The sequence below is a fragment of the Cherax quadricarinatus genome, chromosome 28 (assembly GCF_038502225.1).
Source record: "Cherax quadricarinatus isolate ZL_2023a chromosome 28, ASM3850222v1, whole genome shotgun sequence".
In the NCBI taxonomy this organism is placed as follows: Eukaryota; Metazoa; Arthropoda; class Malacostraca; order Decapoda; family Parastacidae; genus Cherax; species Cherax quadricarinatus.
The window spans coordinates 20,257,892-20,273,445 of NC_091319.1; the positions used below are offsets into that span (position 1 = coordinate 20,257,892).

The window sequence follows — 15,554 nt, forward strand, 5'->3', positions numbered from 1 at the left end:
CGTGGGGCGTGACATGTACAAGATCTTTAAGCAATCTATGACTTTTAAGTTTAAATTTAAAATGCAACTTCCATTAAATCACAAGCAACAATTAATGCAGCACTACGAGTACGAGCTGAATTAGTCACATCTGTCGTCAGCTCACGCACGGAGATACTTTATTTACATTTTGTTAGACATATTTATCAAAATAATGATTTGAACCGGCCACTTGAGCCAAATAATTTGCACTAAGCTTGTTTTATATTCACAAATAACCAATACTTATATTCACTTTTTATTTGCATTATTGACGGTGTATAAGTTTTAAGCATTATATAAAATATTTATAAAAACTATGTTTATATGGGATATAAATAATGGGCCTCCAATGATGATACATCCTTTGAACGTTAGATTCTATGGATATACACCCACTTGTTTAAGATGCAACACTGTGAATTTTGGATATTTAAAGCAGCTCTATTAATGTCAAGTGAAAGCAAGTCTCATGTCTTATCGCTACTTCGCAGTAAAATTGATTAAACTCTGAGACAGTGAAGGAGGCACTCACGTCCTCTGTAGCAAGTGTGACACTTTCAAGTGTCATACTACAAATATGTTCCCGCATTGTTTTAAACCAATTCATATCTAAAATGGCCTTCCAAATCAGCTATTGATACCTCAAATTTATTTAAATTATTAATTTCCTCAGAATATTAACCTAAGAGAAAAAAAGTTACGCTTGCTGATATCTTAACATAAACCACCATCATATTAACGGTGTGGGGCAGTATGAAGAAACGGGTAATTTTTGCAACTAAAGAACTAACAAATTTCAAGATGATACTTAGACCAGCGGATGTTAGTAGCTCGGCAAACAATCAGACCATTACAACAAATGGTTCCTGATAAGAGTTATCTCTCACCGGGGGAAGCACGAAAAGTATCTAGCTTTATCTCCAAGGCAGGAAATGGAGATGAACTCTTCAGTTAACAGTTAACACTTTTCTTAATCTGTTTTTATGACATTTTGTAACTTACACTGTATAAAGTTTCGTCAAATGAACTTCAAAGAACGATGGTAATTATAATTTCATCGGCCACTAACAACCCAAAGAATGACTAATGTAAAATAAAATGTACGTTATAACTATGGTTTAATTAATGTGTAGTGTTGCAGCGCACATCAAAAAAAAAAAAACACTACAACTGAGCCAATAACTATTGTCAGCCATACCATGAACACTAAAATGTGTAAACGAATAGCTTTACGTAAGTGTGATGTATACGAAGACTAGTGAAATACAAATGAACCGGAAATTGGTGTTGCGTGCGTCATGTGAGGGTCCTTCAGAATGGCTAGCCTGATACATCACCAGTGATAGCCTATCACCACACATGATAACCACTCCCACATGCATTAATTATGGCGACGTTTTGTCCTTGTCTCGTACTGTTCAGGATTAGCCGATAAAGAAGCTACTGACAATTTTGTTTGCTGCAGTATCCCATACTCATACTTGTATTATCAGCTATACAACACGTGTATACTTTACACTAAATACAACTCATATTGAAGTAATACAGTACATTAGACCAACACTTTACACATCTTGTTTCTTCACATTTGGTGTTCATCAGTTTGCTCATAACACTTTGAAAGTCAGATTTTCGTATTTTGCGACACTGGTACACGTTATCACTGCACGGTACTTGACGAACTTTTCACATGTTCAACGTCACTACATAAATCACCAGTCCAAGTTTTCTGCAAGTTCCTCAATAAAAATGAAATTTCCAACATTTATATTATAAAGACACTCGTAATGATAAAACATCCCTATATACACAACCCTCCCCCATAGAGTAGGACAGAGATAAATATAAAGTGTAGAGGGCCGACCTTACTTACAACGCTTATAACAACAAACACCTGTTCGTCACAAATGCAACACACTCCAACACACCTCAAAGAGCGGCTCGTGAGGCTGCCTGTAGCTATGAGGGTACAACGCAGACTAAAGCATTAGTAGACTTTCAGGGGAGACTCAGCCTTCCAGTGGGGGGTCTGGGGGAGGGGCACATACCTACCATCAACCACCAACTATTGTAATTGTCTCCCCTTTCTTTACTTCTTTTTGGTTTGATTTTCTTGCTGGAAACGCTACCTGAGTTTAATATTACATGCTTCTAAAGTATAAAGCTAGTTATTCTGTAAATGGCGTAAAATTTTCATAGAGATCCATCAATTTTCCTTTTACTTCCCGCCTCTTGGATGCTGCTGCCAACATGCTCATGTTATTAATCATAATATTTTATGCATAAACAACATTCATCCACGAACACACTCTACATTACATGACAATAAATATTTACCCTTACTCGAAATAACACAAAGAGTAGAGAGTAAATTTGTAAAAAAAAGAGAGAAAGAGTGAAATGGTGGAGGTACACAAGATGCGTTCTTCCGCCCACTGTACGATACTCTCACCCAAGACCGAGCTCCACCCCGCTGCCACACGAAAGACCACACTTCCAGGTTTGTATCATGTACAAAAACATAGTCCGTACTTTAAAAAAAAAACCGCTCAGACTGTTTTATTAACACGCTGTAGCCTTTAAAGAGCACACTATACTAAGTTATTTTCACTGTCTTAAAATGTAACCAGTTTCATGTCTTCTTAGAATTTTCTATTTATAATAATTAATTATTATTTTACACCACACACTCGTGGGTGGGTGTATATATATATATATATATATATATATATATATATATATATATATATATATATATATATATATATATTATAGAAACATGTGATATAAATTATTCTATATAACTGATGTGTGTGTGTGTACATATTGTGTTCACACACACACACACACACACACACACAAAGTACAGATAAATTAGAGAAACATCTCCCCTAAATACGCTGTACAAATAGCGGATAAAAGTTTGCTAATGGGTGATGGCGCGGGTGGCTGAGAAATGAAGAAAAACAACAACAAGAGTGAGGAAGCTCTGGTGAGGGAGGCTGTGTCTGGCCACCTGAATGACTCTCCCTCCTTCCCTCCCTCCCTCCTTTTCTCCCTCCCACCTCTACTCCTACCCTCCCACTACTTCCCTCTCATCCTCCCTCCTGAAGTGTCCCGTAGCTCACTGGTGAGAGTATTCGACTCACAATATCAAGATTCTGGATTAGATTCTCTAGTGAGCAGTAAAATGAGCGGTACCATGGTTAACCAACTGCTGTAGGTCGCATCCAGGAAAAAGTTAGTAGACTCCAGTACCTATTAGAATGTCACATCCTGTGTAAGAAAACACTCCAGTCTATATGCTTAATGTATTCTGGAGGTACTGAAGTAATGAGAAAAACATCCGTGTACCTTATGATGTTAAAAAAAATCTTCCTCCACTATTTCCTCACTTACTAATGTGTTCTCCCGTCCTCCAACATTCTTCCCACCCTCTACTTCTCTCCCTCCCTTCACTCCTTCCCATCTATTAAGACCTTTCCTCCTACCACCACTCTCCCCACCCACTACAACTCTTCTTTCTCTCCTTCATCCACTTCTTCCCTCCCTTTACTACCCTCTTCCTTTACTTTTTCCAACCCTCCCGCTATACCTCCCGCTACACATCACACATCTATGCCTCACACTCCCCTACCTTCTCCACCCATCTACTGCTGAAGCAGGAAGGGTTTTCTTATCCACTTCTGTAGGCCACAGATTAGCCATACGGTATATTACCGTTGATGACACTAGATGTATTTCGGAAGCTGCACGATCCACAAGCTCAGTCGACTCTGCCTTAATGCACGCAAAAGAAATAATGAAGGATGGTGATAAAATTTTAATGCAGCAAATATTTATATATGTATGCAGGGATTCACGTAGTGTATACACAAATATCCCGCACACAGGAGAGAGAGAAGCTTACGACGATGTTTCGATTCGACTTGGACCATTTACAGTGTGACTTGTAAATGGTCCACGGTCTGACCGAAACGTCGTCAGTTTCTCTCTCCCATGTGCGAGTTATTTGTGTATTGTTCCAGTTATCTATGTGTATATATATGCGTGTACATATAGCTGCTTTTGGACATGCGTATTAGTGCCTGCATATATATACATACCTTTGATGAGTTCCGAAAGTCTTTCTACTCCCGGCTGGCCAGGCTGTGCTGGTGGCCCGCTGACCCACATATCCATCACAGCCTTGTTGATCTGGCACCTGGTGAAGATACTTGTCGTTTCCTATTGAAGACTTCTACACTTGTCCCGACAGAGTTTCTGATATCTTCTCGTAAGATGTTGAATAATCTGGGGCCATGGATGTGATAGTGTTACAAAAAACGCGATTCTAAAAGCTTAGAGATCTCCAGTGAATACTAGAAAGGACTTCCCTTCTAGCATCCAGCCTGTTACTGGGTTTTCGTAACAAGTAGTCAGTATCCTTGTCCAATTATCCATTAGAATTCAGTATGATTCAATAGTGCTTCAGGATTACAACTGGTAGGCTACTAACTAGAGAAAATAAAATTTAATAAATTTATTAAGTATCGTCTAGAGGTATATCATCAAATTAAATTAATCAATTCAAACAAATAATCACTTTCTCGTATACAATAGTATTGTGCTGAAAGCATATATCACATTTATAATTCTTAAGTACCGTCTGGTACATTAACATTTAATAAGATATTACAAATATGTACAAGTAAGTTGTGTATGTGTGTAAGTGCTCTAAGTAGTTCGCTATGTCTCAAGACTCGACTAGACTTAAACAAGTGACTGTCAGTCCTCAAATAAACTAAGTTCTTGACCAACTGGCAATCAGAACAGTCTGCTTGAACAATAAAAAGAATGCTAAGCCCAATAGCAATATAACAAGCAACTGCGACACAGAATCAGGAACAAGGAGATAATATAACGACACTAAGTAGGGACCATCTGCAGATCCTCCACAAGTCACCAAACTCCCATACTACTGAATCTAAGTTCAGCATAAGAAAATCCCCGACTGTGATAATACACAGATACCAGTACAAGTTAGGTCAGAAGCTACAGCTCAGGACCTGAGTTGCTCAGAGTGTCTATGCGACACACAACCTCAGTACAATGTCGAAAATCACTAAGTCTATACAATGTTCTGTGAACAGAGTTCTACAGAACTAACAAGAATAATGAGACAGACAATCTGTCCAACCACCAAGAGAGTCTAGACCAGACTGAATACTTCAGGCGAGGTGAGGACACCCCCCTCGATCACGTGATAGTTCCGTGGACAGCTGCAGCTCAGAAACAGAAGCCGGCAGTCTAACGAGCCACAAGCGATAATTACAGTAGTTAGACAATCAAGACTTGAACTGAGCACATAATATGTAACATCCTACCTAACAACATAAGTCAAGTCAAATAATAATATAAAGTCATATATTTACGATTTAGCTATTATCGCAAATATAAGCAATATAAAATTATATGAAAAGATAATAATTATATATATACATAATAATCATTGCAACCCATTCAGGGGTTGCAACAATAGTGTTCCCTTACTGTGCCCACCACATACATGAATGTGTAAATGTATGCATTTTGTGTGTATATACGCTTAACAGTTCACAAACAGGCGAAATTGTTTACATTGTTTCTACGTCCACAGCAGGACTCGAACCTGCTAACTGTGCATATGTATAGTTACATATTGGTGTAACTGTATGTGTGTACTCACCTAGTTGTGGTTGCAGGGGTCGAGAGATAGCTCCTGGCCCCGCCTCTTCACTGGTCGCTATTGGGTCACTCTCTTTAAACGTATAAGAGAAAATTTTAGAAAGGACTTAATTTTAAATGGGTTCTTGCTAACTGACCAGTTTTACCTATTAGGCACGACATATATATATATATATATATATATATATATATATATATATATATATATATATATATATATATATATATATATATATATATATATATATCGGTGTTTTGAGGGGACAAAAAGAATTCTCCCATTACACTACGTCCGAGTTTTTTCTCCCGTTTATATTACGGAAATCAACAGATGATAATATTGAAAGTTTGAAGCCGATCAGAAAAGGTATTCTCGAGTAACTAATCTAATTCTAGGTTTTAAAATTTCTGTAAATTTTCAAATTTGCACCTACTCACACTTGTAGAACGTGTCATTAATGTTGTGAAGCCGATAAGAAGCTGCATCCTTAGCTACTGAATATAAATATCACTACTTATTTAATAAAACTAGCAAACTGGGAGTTAATGACACACCAGTGCCTTGAAAGGATCAACTTCCTGGCAGCTGAAGCATGTTCTAGGCATATTCCCCTAAGAAAGAAGAGCAGGAGTAAACTGGAGAAAGACGAAGAATCACTGAGCTCCTCAGGAACGCTAGAATATCTGATACACGGAAGGAGGCGTTGACCAGGGAAATGGAAACTATCGAACTTAAGTTAAAGGACTCTTACAGGAACCAGGAGAGACAGGAGGAACTTAAAGCTATTAGTGAAATTGAAAGAAATTCGAAATATTTCTTTTCATATGCCAAAAACAAGGCAAATACCATATCTAGTATCGGGTCCTTACTCAGACAGGATGGGACTTACACAGATGACAAGGAAATGAGTGAAATACTGAAATCCCAGTACGACTCTGTGTTTAGTGAGCCGCTAATGAGTCTGAGGATCGACGACCCAAATGATTTCTTCATGAATGAAGAAATCATTTGGGTTGGATTTGAGTGGGACTTACACATCAGAGCTTATTTCTTGGGTAGCATTGAAAATTGGGTTGGGCAAATGTTTTGTTAGTGAGATGAATTGTAAAGGACCTGCCTAGTATGGGCCAACAGGCCTGCTGCAGTGTTCCTCATTTCTTATGTTCTTATGTTCTTAAAACTCCATAAATGTATGCCAGCTTTCCGACATTACCCTAACTCCGATAGACTTTGAAAAAGCCATTGACAACATGCCGATGCACTCAGCCCCGGGCCCAGACTCGTGGAACTCTGTGTTCATTAATAACTGCAAGAAACCCCTCTCACGTGCCCTAAGTACACTATGGAGAAGGAGCTTGGACATGGGTGAAATTCCAGTCACTTAAAACAACGGATATAGTTCCACTCGATAAAGATGGCAGCAAAGCATTAGCTAAAAACTATAGATGTGGAAGATGGCTAATGTAATTCCTATTTTTAAAACAGGGGACAAGTCGTTACCGTCAAATTACCGCCCAATAAGCCTGACCTCAATTGTAGGCAAGTTGCTAGAGTCAATTATAGCTGAGATTATAAGAAGCCATCTCGATAAGCATAGCTTGATTAATGATACTCAGCATGGATTCACAAGAGGCCGGTCTTGTCTAACTAATTTATTAACTTTCTTCAGTAAAGCTTTTGAGGCTGTTGACCACGATAAAGAATTTGATATTGTTTACTTAGATTTTAGTAAGGCATTTGATAGAGTTCCGCACCAAAGACTGTTGAAGAAAGTAGCAGCTCATGGCATTGGGGGAAGGGTACTCTCGTGGATCGAATCATGGCTCACAGACAGGAAGCAGAGAGTGTCCATAAATGGGGTTGGTTTAGAAAGACACGTAAGCAAACACTATAACATATTTATTAGAAAACGTTTCGGTCCTGGGACCTTGATCACTTCTAACATACAGAGGTAGAAAGACATTATATATATAGGCGGAGAGTGAGATGTGACGCACGTGACCTGAGGAAAGTCATAAGAACATAAGAATGGAGGAACACTGTAGAAGGCCTACTGGCCCATGCGAGGCAGGTCCTTATCAAAACAACCTCTGCCTATGATGAGGACCAGTAGACGATGAAATCATGTGACTCCTGTGTTGGTGCTGCTTAAGTATCATGTATGCCAATGTTTTTGAAATTTTGTAGTTTCCAGTGTTGCGTTCTATAGTGTCGGTGACGGTGATTAGTGAGGCTTCTAGGCACCGTCGGCGTCTGAGGTCTGGTTCGGTGAGAACGAGTTGTGCCTCGTTCCAGTTCATCAAATGCCCCATGGAGTCTCTGTGGAGGACACAGAGATTGCAGACTCAAGGCACAAGCTATCCTCAACAAACCGCCCATGGAACAGCCCCCAAAACAGTTCATAGTACTCCCATGTGGCGATGTTGCCACGAATACTCGCCGGGCACTTGCTATGAGTAACATCAACGTTTCCACCATAAACACATCCTCTATCAAAGACCTCACTACTAAACGCAGCCCCACACCTCTAACTTCTACAGCAGGCGTCTACACTATCCCCTGTGGGTTCTGTCCCAAGAAATATGTAGGCGAGACAGGCAGAGATCTCGCAGTCCGCCTGAATGAGCATCGAAATGCCTCTAACAGAGACGATGTAAGGTACGCCTGTGTCCTCCACAGAGACTCCACGGGGCATTTGATGAACTGGAACGAGGCACAACTCGTTCTCACCGAACCAGACCTCAGACGCCGACGGTGCCTAGAAGCCTCACTAATCACCGTCACCGACACTATAGAACGCAACACTGGAAACTACAAAATTTCAAAAACATTGGCATGATACTTAAGCAGCACCAACCCAACAACACAGGAGTCACATGATTTCATCGTCTACTGGTCCTCATCATAGGCAGAGGTTGTTTTGATAAGGACCTGCCTCGCATGGGCCAGTAGGCCTTCTACAGTGTTCCTCCATTCTTATGTTCTTATGACTTTCCTCAGGTCACGTGCGTCACATCTCACTCTCCGCCTATATATATAATGTCTTTCTACCTCTGTATGTTAGAAGTGATCAAGGTCCCAGGACCGAAACGTTTTCTAATAAATATGTTATAGTGTTTGCTTACGTGTCTTTCTAAACCAACTTGTCGGTGTGTACGAATGGTATATAATACCGACAAGATGAGAGTAAGACACATATGCATCATCTGGGTATCTTTATTGTAGACGTTTCGCCATCCAGTGGCTTTATCAATACAAATTCTAGGACATAACTTGAAGACAGTAGAACTATGTACAGAAGATGAGGTAATCAGTCCCTCAACCTAGGAGTAGGTGCGAACAGCACCATAGTCGTGGAGATTCAGAATCTCCACGACTATGGTGCTGTTCGCACCTACTCCTAGGTTGAGGGACTGATTACCTCATCTTCTGTACATAGTTCTACTGTCTTCAAGTTATGTCCTAGAATTTGTATTGATAAAGCCACTGGATGGCGAAACGTCTACAATAAAGATACCCAGATGATGCATATGTGTCTTACTCTCAACTTGTCGGTATTTATTACCAAGGTTTATACCATAAATGGGGTTAAATCCGAGTGGGGATCAGTAACAAGTGGCGTTCCACAGGGATCAGTCTTGGGCCCGTTGTTGTTTATAATATATATCAATGATCTTGATGAAGGACTTACTAGTGATATGAGCAAATTCGCCGATGACACGAAGATAGGTAGGATAATTGATTCAAACGTAGATGTTAGGGAACATAAGAACATAAGAACATAAGAATGTAGGAACACTGCAGAAGGCCTACTGGCCCATACGAGGCAGGTCCTTATCAAAACGAGATCTACCTAAAGCTACTCAAGAAACAACTCCCGCACCCCCCAACACCAATCAAACCCAGCCCCTCCCGCTCATATATTTGTCCAGTCTCTTCTTAAAGCTACCCAAGGTCCTAGCCTCTATCACCCCACTGGGAAGACTGTTCCACGCATCTACAACTCTGTTAGAAAACCAGTACTTACCTATGTCCTTTCTAAATCTAAATTTATCCAACTTAAATCCATTATTCCTGGTTCGACACCCTCAGTACTTTATTAATGTCTCCCTTGTTTATGCCCGTCATCCACTTATACACTTCAATGATATCTCCCCTCATTCTACGCCTCTCCAGAGAGTGGAGATTTAAGGCTTTAAGTCTATCTTCATACGGGAGGTTCCTTACACAGTAAATCATTTTAGTCATTCTTCTCTGTATGTTCTCTAATGAGTCTATGTCCATCCTGTAGTAAGGGGACCAAAACTGAGCAGCATAATCTAAATGAGGCCTCACTAGTGATGTATAGAGCTGTAAAATAACTTTTGGACTTCTGTTACTTATACTTCTTGAGATAAATCCAAGTAATCTGTTGGCCTTGTTGCGCACACTGAGGCACTGCTGTCTTGGCTTTAGATTTCTGCTTACCATGACTCCCAAGTCTTTTTCACATTCTGTATGACCAAGCTCTACTTCACCTAGATTATAGCTTCGAGGGTTATTTTCATTACCAAGGGCAAGTACCTTACACTTATCCACATTAAACTTCATCTGCCATTTCTCAGACCAAGACATTAATTTGTTCAAATCGTCCTGGAGTTCATTGATATCCTCCTCAGAGTGAATTATACGGCCTATCTTTGTATCATCAGCAAACTTACTCATGTCACTAGTAATCCCTTCATCAAGGTCATTAATGTAAATTATGAACAAGAGAGGGCCTAAAACTGATCCTTGTGGAACGCCACTAGTGACTAATCCCCATTCAGATTTCACTCCATTAATGGTAACTCTCTGCTTTCTATTGGTAAGCCATGCCTCAATCCATGCTAGAACTTTACCTCCTATACCATGAGCTGCCACTTTTCTTAAGAGTCTCTTGTGAGGTACTCTGTCGAAGGCTTTACTAAAATCCAAATAAACAATATCATATTCCTTATCACTGTCAACTGACAAACTCTACTCTTGGTCAGAAAAGTGGCAGATGCAGTTCAATGTAGATAAATGCAAGGTTCTGAAGCTCGGGAGTGTCCATAATCCTTGCACTTATAAGTTAAATAATGTAGAACTTAGCCATACAGATTGCGAAAAGGACTTGGGGGTTATGGTAAGCAGCAACCTTAAACCAAGACAGCAATGCCTAAGCGTACGTAATAAGGCAAATAGATTACTGGGATTTATGTGATGAATGGTTTGAAAAACCGACAAGTTGAAGATTGAGACACTTATGCAGCATATGGGAATCTTTATTCAGGAAACGTTTCGCCACACAGTGGCTTCATCAGTCCAATACAAAGAGGAAGGCGTAAGGAGAGGAGGAGTATGAGGTAATCAGTCCCTCAGCCTGGAGTCGATGTTTTCAGTCCATCAATCTTGTAGAATGTACAGCATAGGGCCGTAGACGTGGCTTATATACTGTAGTGAGGTGACTTGAAGCAGACGGAGGCGGGATCATAGTGGTATCATCCACTAGTCGAAGTAGGTCTTTGTCCAAAGGTTGAACAAGCGTTGAAGAATTCTTTGTAAGAAGATCCCATGATGCTGCAGTGTCTGACAGTTGTGATGAATGGTTTGAAAAACCGACAAGTTGAAGATTGAGACACTTATGCAGCATATGGGAATCTTTATTCAGGAAACGTTTCGCCACACAGTGGCTTCATCAGTCCAATACAAAGAGGAAGGCGTAAGGAGAGGAGGAGTATGAGGTAATCAATCCCTCAGCCTGGAGTCGATGTTTTCAGTCCATCAATCTTGTAGAATGTACAGCATAGGGCCGTAGACGTGGCTTATATACTGTGATCCCGCCTCCGTCTGCTTCAAGTCACCTCACTACAGTATATAAGCCACGTCTACGGCCCTATGCTGTACATTCTACAAGATTGATGGACTGAAAACATCGACTCCAGGCTGAGGGACTGATTACCTCATACTCCTCCTCTCCTTACGCCTTCCTCTTTGTATTGGACTGATGAAGCCACTGTGTGGCGAAACGTTTCCTGAATAAAGATTCCCATATGCTGCATAAGTGTCTCAATCTTCAACTGGGATTTATATCAAGAAGTGTAAGCAACAGAAGTAAGGCCTCACCTAGATTATGCAGCTCAATTCTGGTCTCCATATTACAGAATGGACATAAATTCGTTAGAAAACATTCAGCGTAGGATGACTAAATTAATACATAGCATTAGAAATCTTCCTTATGAAGAAAGATTGAAGACTCTTAAGTTACATTCACTTGTTAGGCGAAGAATGAGGGGAGACCTGATCGAAGTGTATAAGTGGAAGATAGGTATTAATAAAGGGGATATTAACAAGGTCTTGAGGATATCTCTTCAAGAGAGAACCCGCAGTAATGGATTTAAATTAGATAAGTTTAGATTTAGAAAGGACATTGGAAAGAATTGGTTTGGAAATAGGGTCGTTGATGAGTGGAACAGTCTACCTAGTTGGGTTATTGAGGCTAGGACTTTGGGTAGTTTCAAATTTAGGTTGGATAAGTACATGAGTGGGAGGGGTTGGATTTGAGTGGGACTTGAACATCGGAGCTTGTTTCTAAGGTGGCATTGAAAATTGGGTTGGTCAAATGTTTGTTAGTGGGATGAATTGTAAAGGCCCTGCCTAGTATGGGCCAACAGGCCTGCTGCAGTGTTCCTCCTTTCTTATGTTCTTATAGATCAATAGCTCTAACGTCCCACATCATAAAAATTTTTGAAAGAGTGCTAAGAAGCAGGATTGTAAACCACCTGAATTCAGAAAAACTGCACAATTCAGGGCAACATGGGTTCAGGGTTGGTCGCTCCTGTCTCTCACAACTACTGGATCATTATGATATGGCCTTGGATGCACTGGAAGAAAATCAGAATGCAGATGTAATATACACAGACTTTGCGAAAGTGTTTGACAAGTGTGATCATGGCGTAATAGCGCACAAAATACGTGCTAAAGGAATAACTGGCAAAGTGGGGAGGTGGATCTTCAACTGTCTAACCAATCGAACACAAAGAGTAGTGATCAACAGAGTTAAATCGGAGGCTGCCATAGTGAAGAGCTCTGTTCCACAAGGCACAATACTCGCCCCCAACCTGTTCCTCATCCTCATATCAGACATAGAGATATAACCCACAGCACCGTATCATCCATTGCAGATGATATTAGGATCTGCATGAGGCTGTCATCAATTGAGGACACTATTCACCTCCAAGAAGATATAAACAAAGTTTTCCAGTGGGCAACGGAAAACAATATGATGTTCAATGAGGACAAATTCCAACTACTCCGTTATGGAAAACTGGAGGGAACAATAATAAACTGAGTATACTACAAACTGTGGCCATACAATAGAGCGGAAAAATAATGTAAGGGACTTGGGAGTAGTAATGTCTGAGGATCTCACTTTCAAGGATCACAACCGTGCCACGATCACAAGTGCAAAGAAAATGATAGGATGGATAATGAGAACGTTCAAAACGAGAGATGCCAAGCCAATGATGATCCTTTTCAAATCACTTGTTCTCTCTGGGCTGGAATACTGCTGTACATTAACATCTCCATTCAAAGCAGGTGAAATTGCAGATCTAGAGAGTGTACAGAGATCCTTTACTGCACGTATAAGTTCTGTCAAGCACCTTAACTACTGGGAACGCTTGGAAGCACTTGACTTGTACTCGTTGGAACGCAGGAGAGAGAGAGATATCATAATCTACACTTGGAAAATCCTGGAAGGAATGGTCCCGAATCTTCACACAGAAATCACTCCCTACGAAAGTAAAAGACTGGGCAAGCGGTGCAAAATGCCCCCAATTAAAAGTAGGGGCTCCACTGGTACACTAAGAAAAAACACCATAAGGGTCCGGGGCCCAAGACTGTTTAACAGCCTCCCACCAAGCATAAGGGGAATTACCAATAAACCCCTGGCTGCCTTCAAGAGAGAGCTGGACAGATATTTAAAGTCAGATATTTAAAGTCAGTGCCTGGATCAGCCCTGGGGGAGGCTGTGTGGACCGGGCCGCGGGGGCGTTCATACACTGGACTGCGTGCGGCCAGCAGTAACAGCCTGGTTGATCAGGCCCTGATGCACCGGGAGGCATGGTCGTGGACCGGGCCGCGGGGGCGTTGATCCCCGGAATAACCTCCAGGTAGACACAATAACAGCATGAACTAAGTATCCAGTAAACCATAACAGTGGTGAAAATTTGAAGTCGATCAGAAAAGACGTTGTCCAGTTAGGCTGCGATTCAAATGATTGCATTTTTTTCACTATTTTTTACTATATTGACAAATTTGCCAGTACACAAACAAAACTTCATGGGTACTATCCTGGACCTAAGATGCATTAACCACTATATATTCAAACTGTTTAAAAGAAGTTGACTAAAATGAATTTCAAGTGCTTTAACGGGAATAGAGTTTCACACTATTTTACACACAAAACAATCAACTTCACACCAACTCACTTGAATGTCACTTTCTGCCGTTGTCGAATCAACAAGCAACTTATCTGAACTTGTGAAGCTCCTCTGCTGAGGGTTGTGGAAGTTATTCGAGCCATTCCAGGATGCTGGGAATAGGATCAACAACTTTGTCCATAAGACATGTGCAAACTGTTCCTAGAATCTGGTCGTCTTTACTATACACAAGTGTTCATATTTTGAATCAGATCGGATAAGAAGTTCTTGACTTATGAGCCAAATAAAATAGAAAAGTTCAAGGTATACCTCCCCCCATTGGGGATACCTAGTTATGACAGGGGGGAAACATGTTGCTGCCTGCAGAAAGTCAGGCAGCGTCAGGTACACATTCCATGCCGGCGTACGGAGAACTGCAACTTATATACAACTATTTCGTCAAATCTTTCTTCTTTCTTTCTTAATTAATGAAAGTTTGAAGCCAATCAAAAAAGGTATTCTCCAGTAATTAATCTTTTTCCAGGTTTTAAAATTTCTGTAAAATTTCAAATTTGTACTTTGATTTATAACATGACAACAGAGGATCACTTCAGTAGTCTTACATGTCTAACTCTAACCAAACTCGTATGTCTAATTTCTTTTTAAAAGCTACCCATATTGTTAGAGAAACCCGTAGAACAAATATGAATGTCAGCAGACGAAATTAGTTATCACTTCTCCATGACCAACCCATTATTCTTGTTTTAAAATATCAATGAAACACTGCTGGAACAAGTGTAGACGTTTTCAAGAGAAAACTGGACAAGTATCTTCACCAGGTACCAGACCAACCAGGCTGTGATGGATATGTGGGGCAGCGGGCTTCCAGCAGCAACAGCCTGACTGACCAGACTAGCACAAGACGAGCCTAGCCCATGGCCGGGCTCCGGGAGTAGGAAGACTCTTGAAACTCATCAAAGGTCAAAAGTATAATGGTTGACATGTTGTTAAACGTCAACCATTCTGTTTCCTTGTTTTCTCCGAGATGCATTTTGTTTAAGTTAGATTTAATTAATTTGGGTTAGGTAACGAAAATCTGTAAAACGTATATTTACCCATAAATAAGAAAATTAAAAACAAAACAAAACATGAAACCTGCGGCAACTAGATGGCAAAGGAAAAACAGAAAACATAGAATTGTTGACTTACATATATGTGTTCAGTGGTCAGTCGTCACGTGAGGTCACAGACCCTGAGCTGCTTTGGGGATTAGCGTGGACGGTTACAAAGCATGGCTTGCTTCTGCAGTGTTTTAAAAACTGAGTTTGGAGAGTTGAAGGAGGAGGTCTTGCTTCTCCAGGAGGAGATTAGGAGGCTGAAGGTCCACCTCAATGGGCCTGGGA

At 40.5% G+C, this 15,554-nt stretch overlaps 1 protein-coding gene across 3 annotated transcripts in view; it reads right to left on the minus strand.

The window, feature by feature from the left end:
* aop (anterior open) overlaps positions 1–15,554 on the minus strand; it is a 399,666-nt gene that overhangs the window by 43,912 nt on the left and 340,200 nt on the right. The window contains exon 1 of one of the 3 annotated variants that reach the window (XM_070089451.1): positions 1,950–2,022. The exons of 1 other annotated variant lie outside the window; for it this stretch is intronic. The gene's annotated coding sequence lies outside the window, so the exon portion shown is untranslated. Of the gene's footprint in view, positions 1–1,894; positions 2,023–15,554 lie in introns of those variants that run through there. One more of the 3 variants, XM_070089452.1, reaches the window with a different exon arrangement.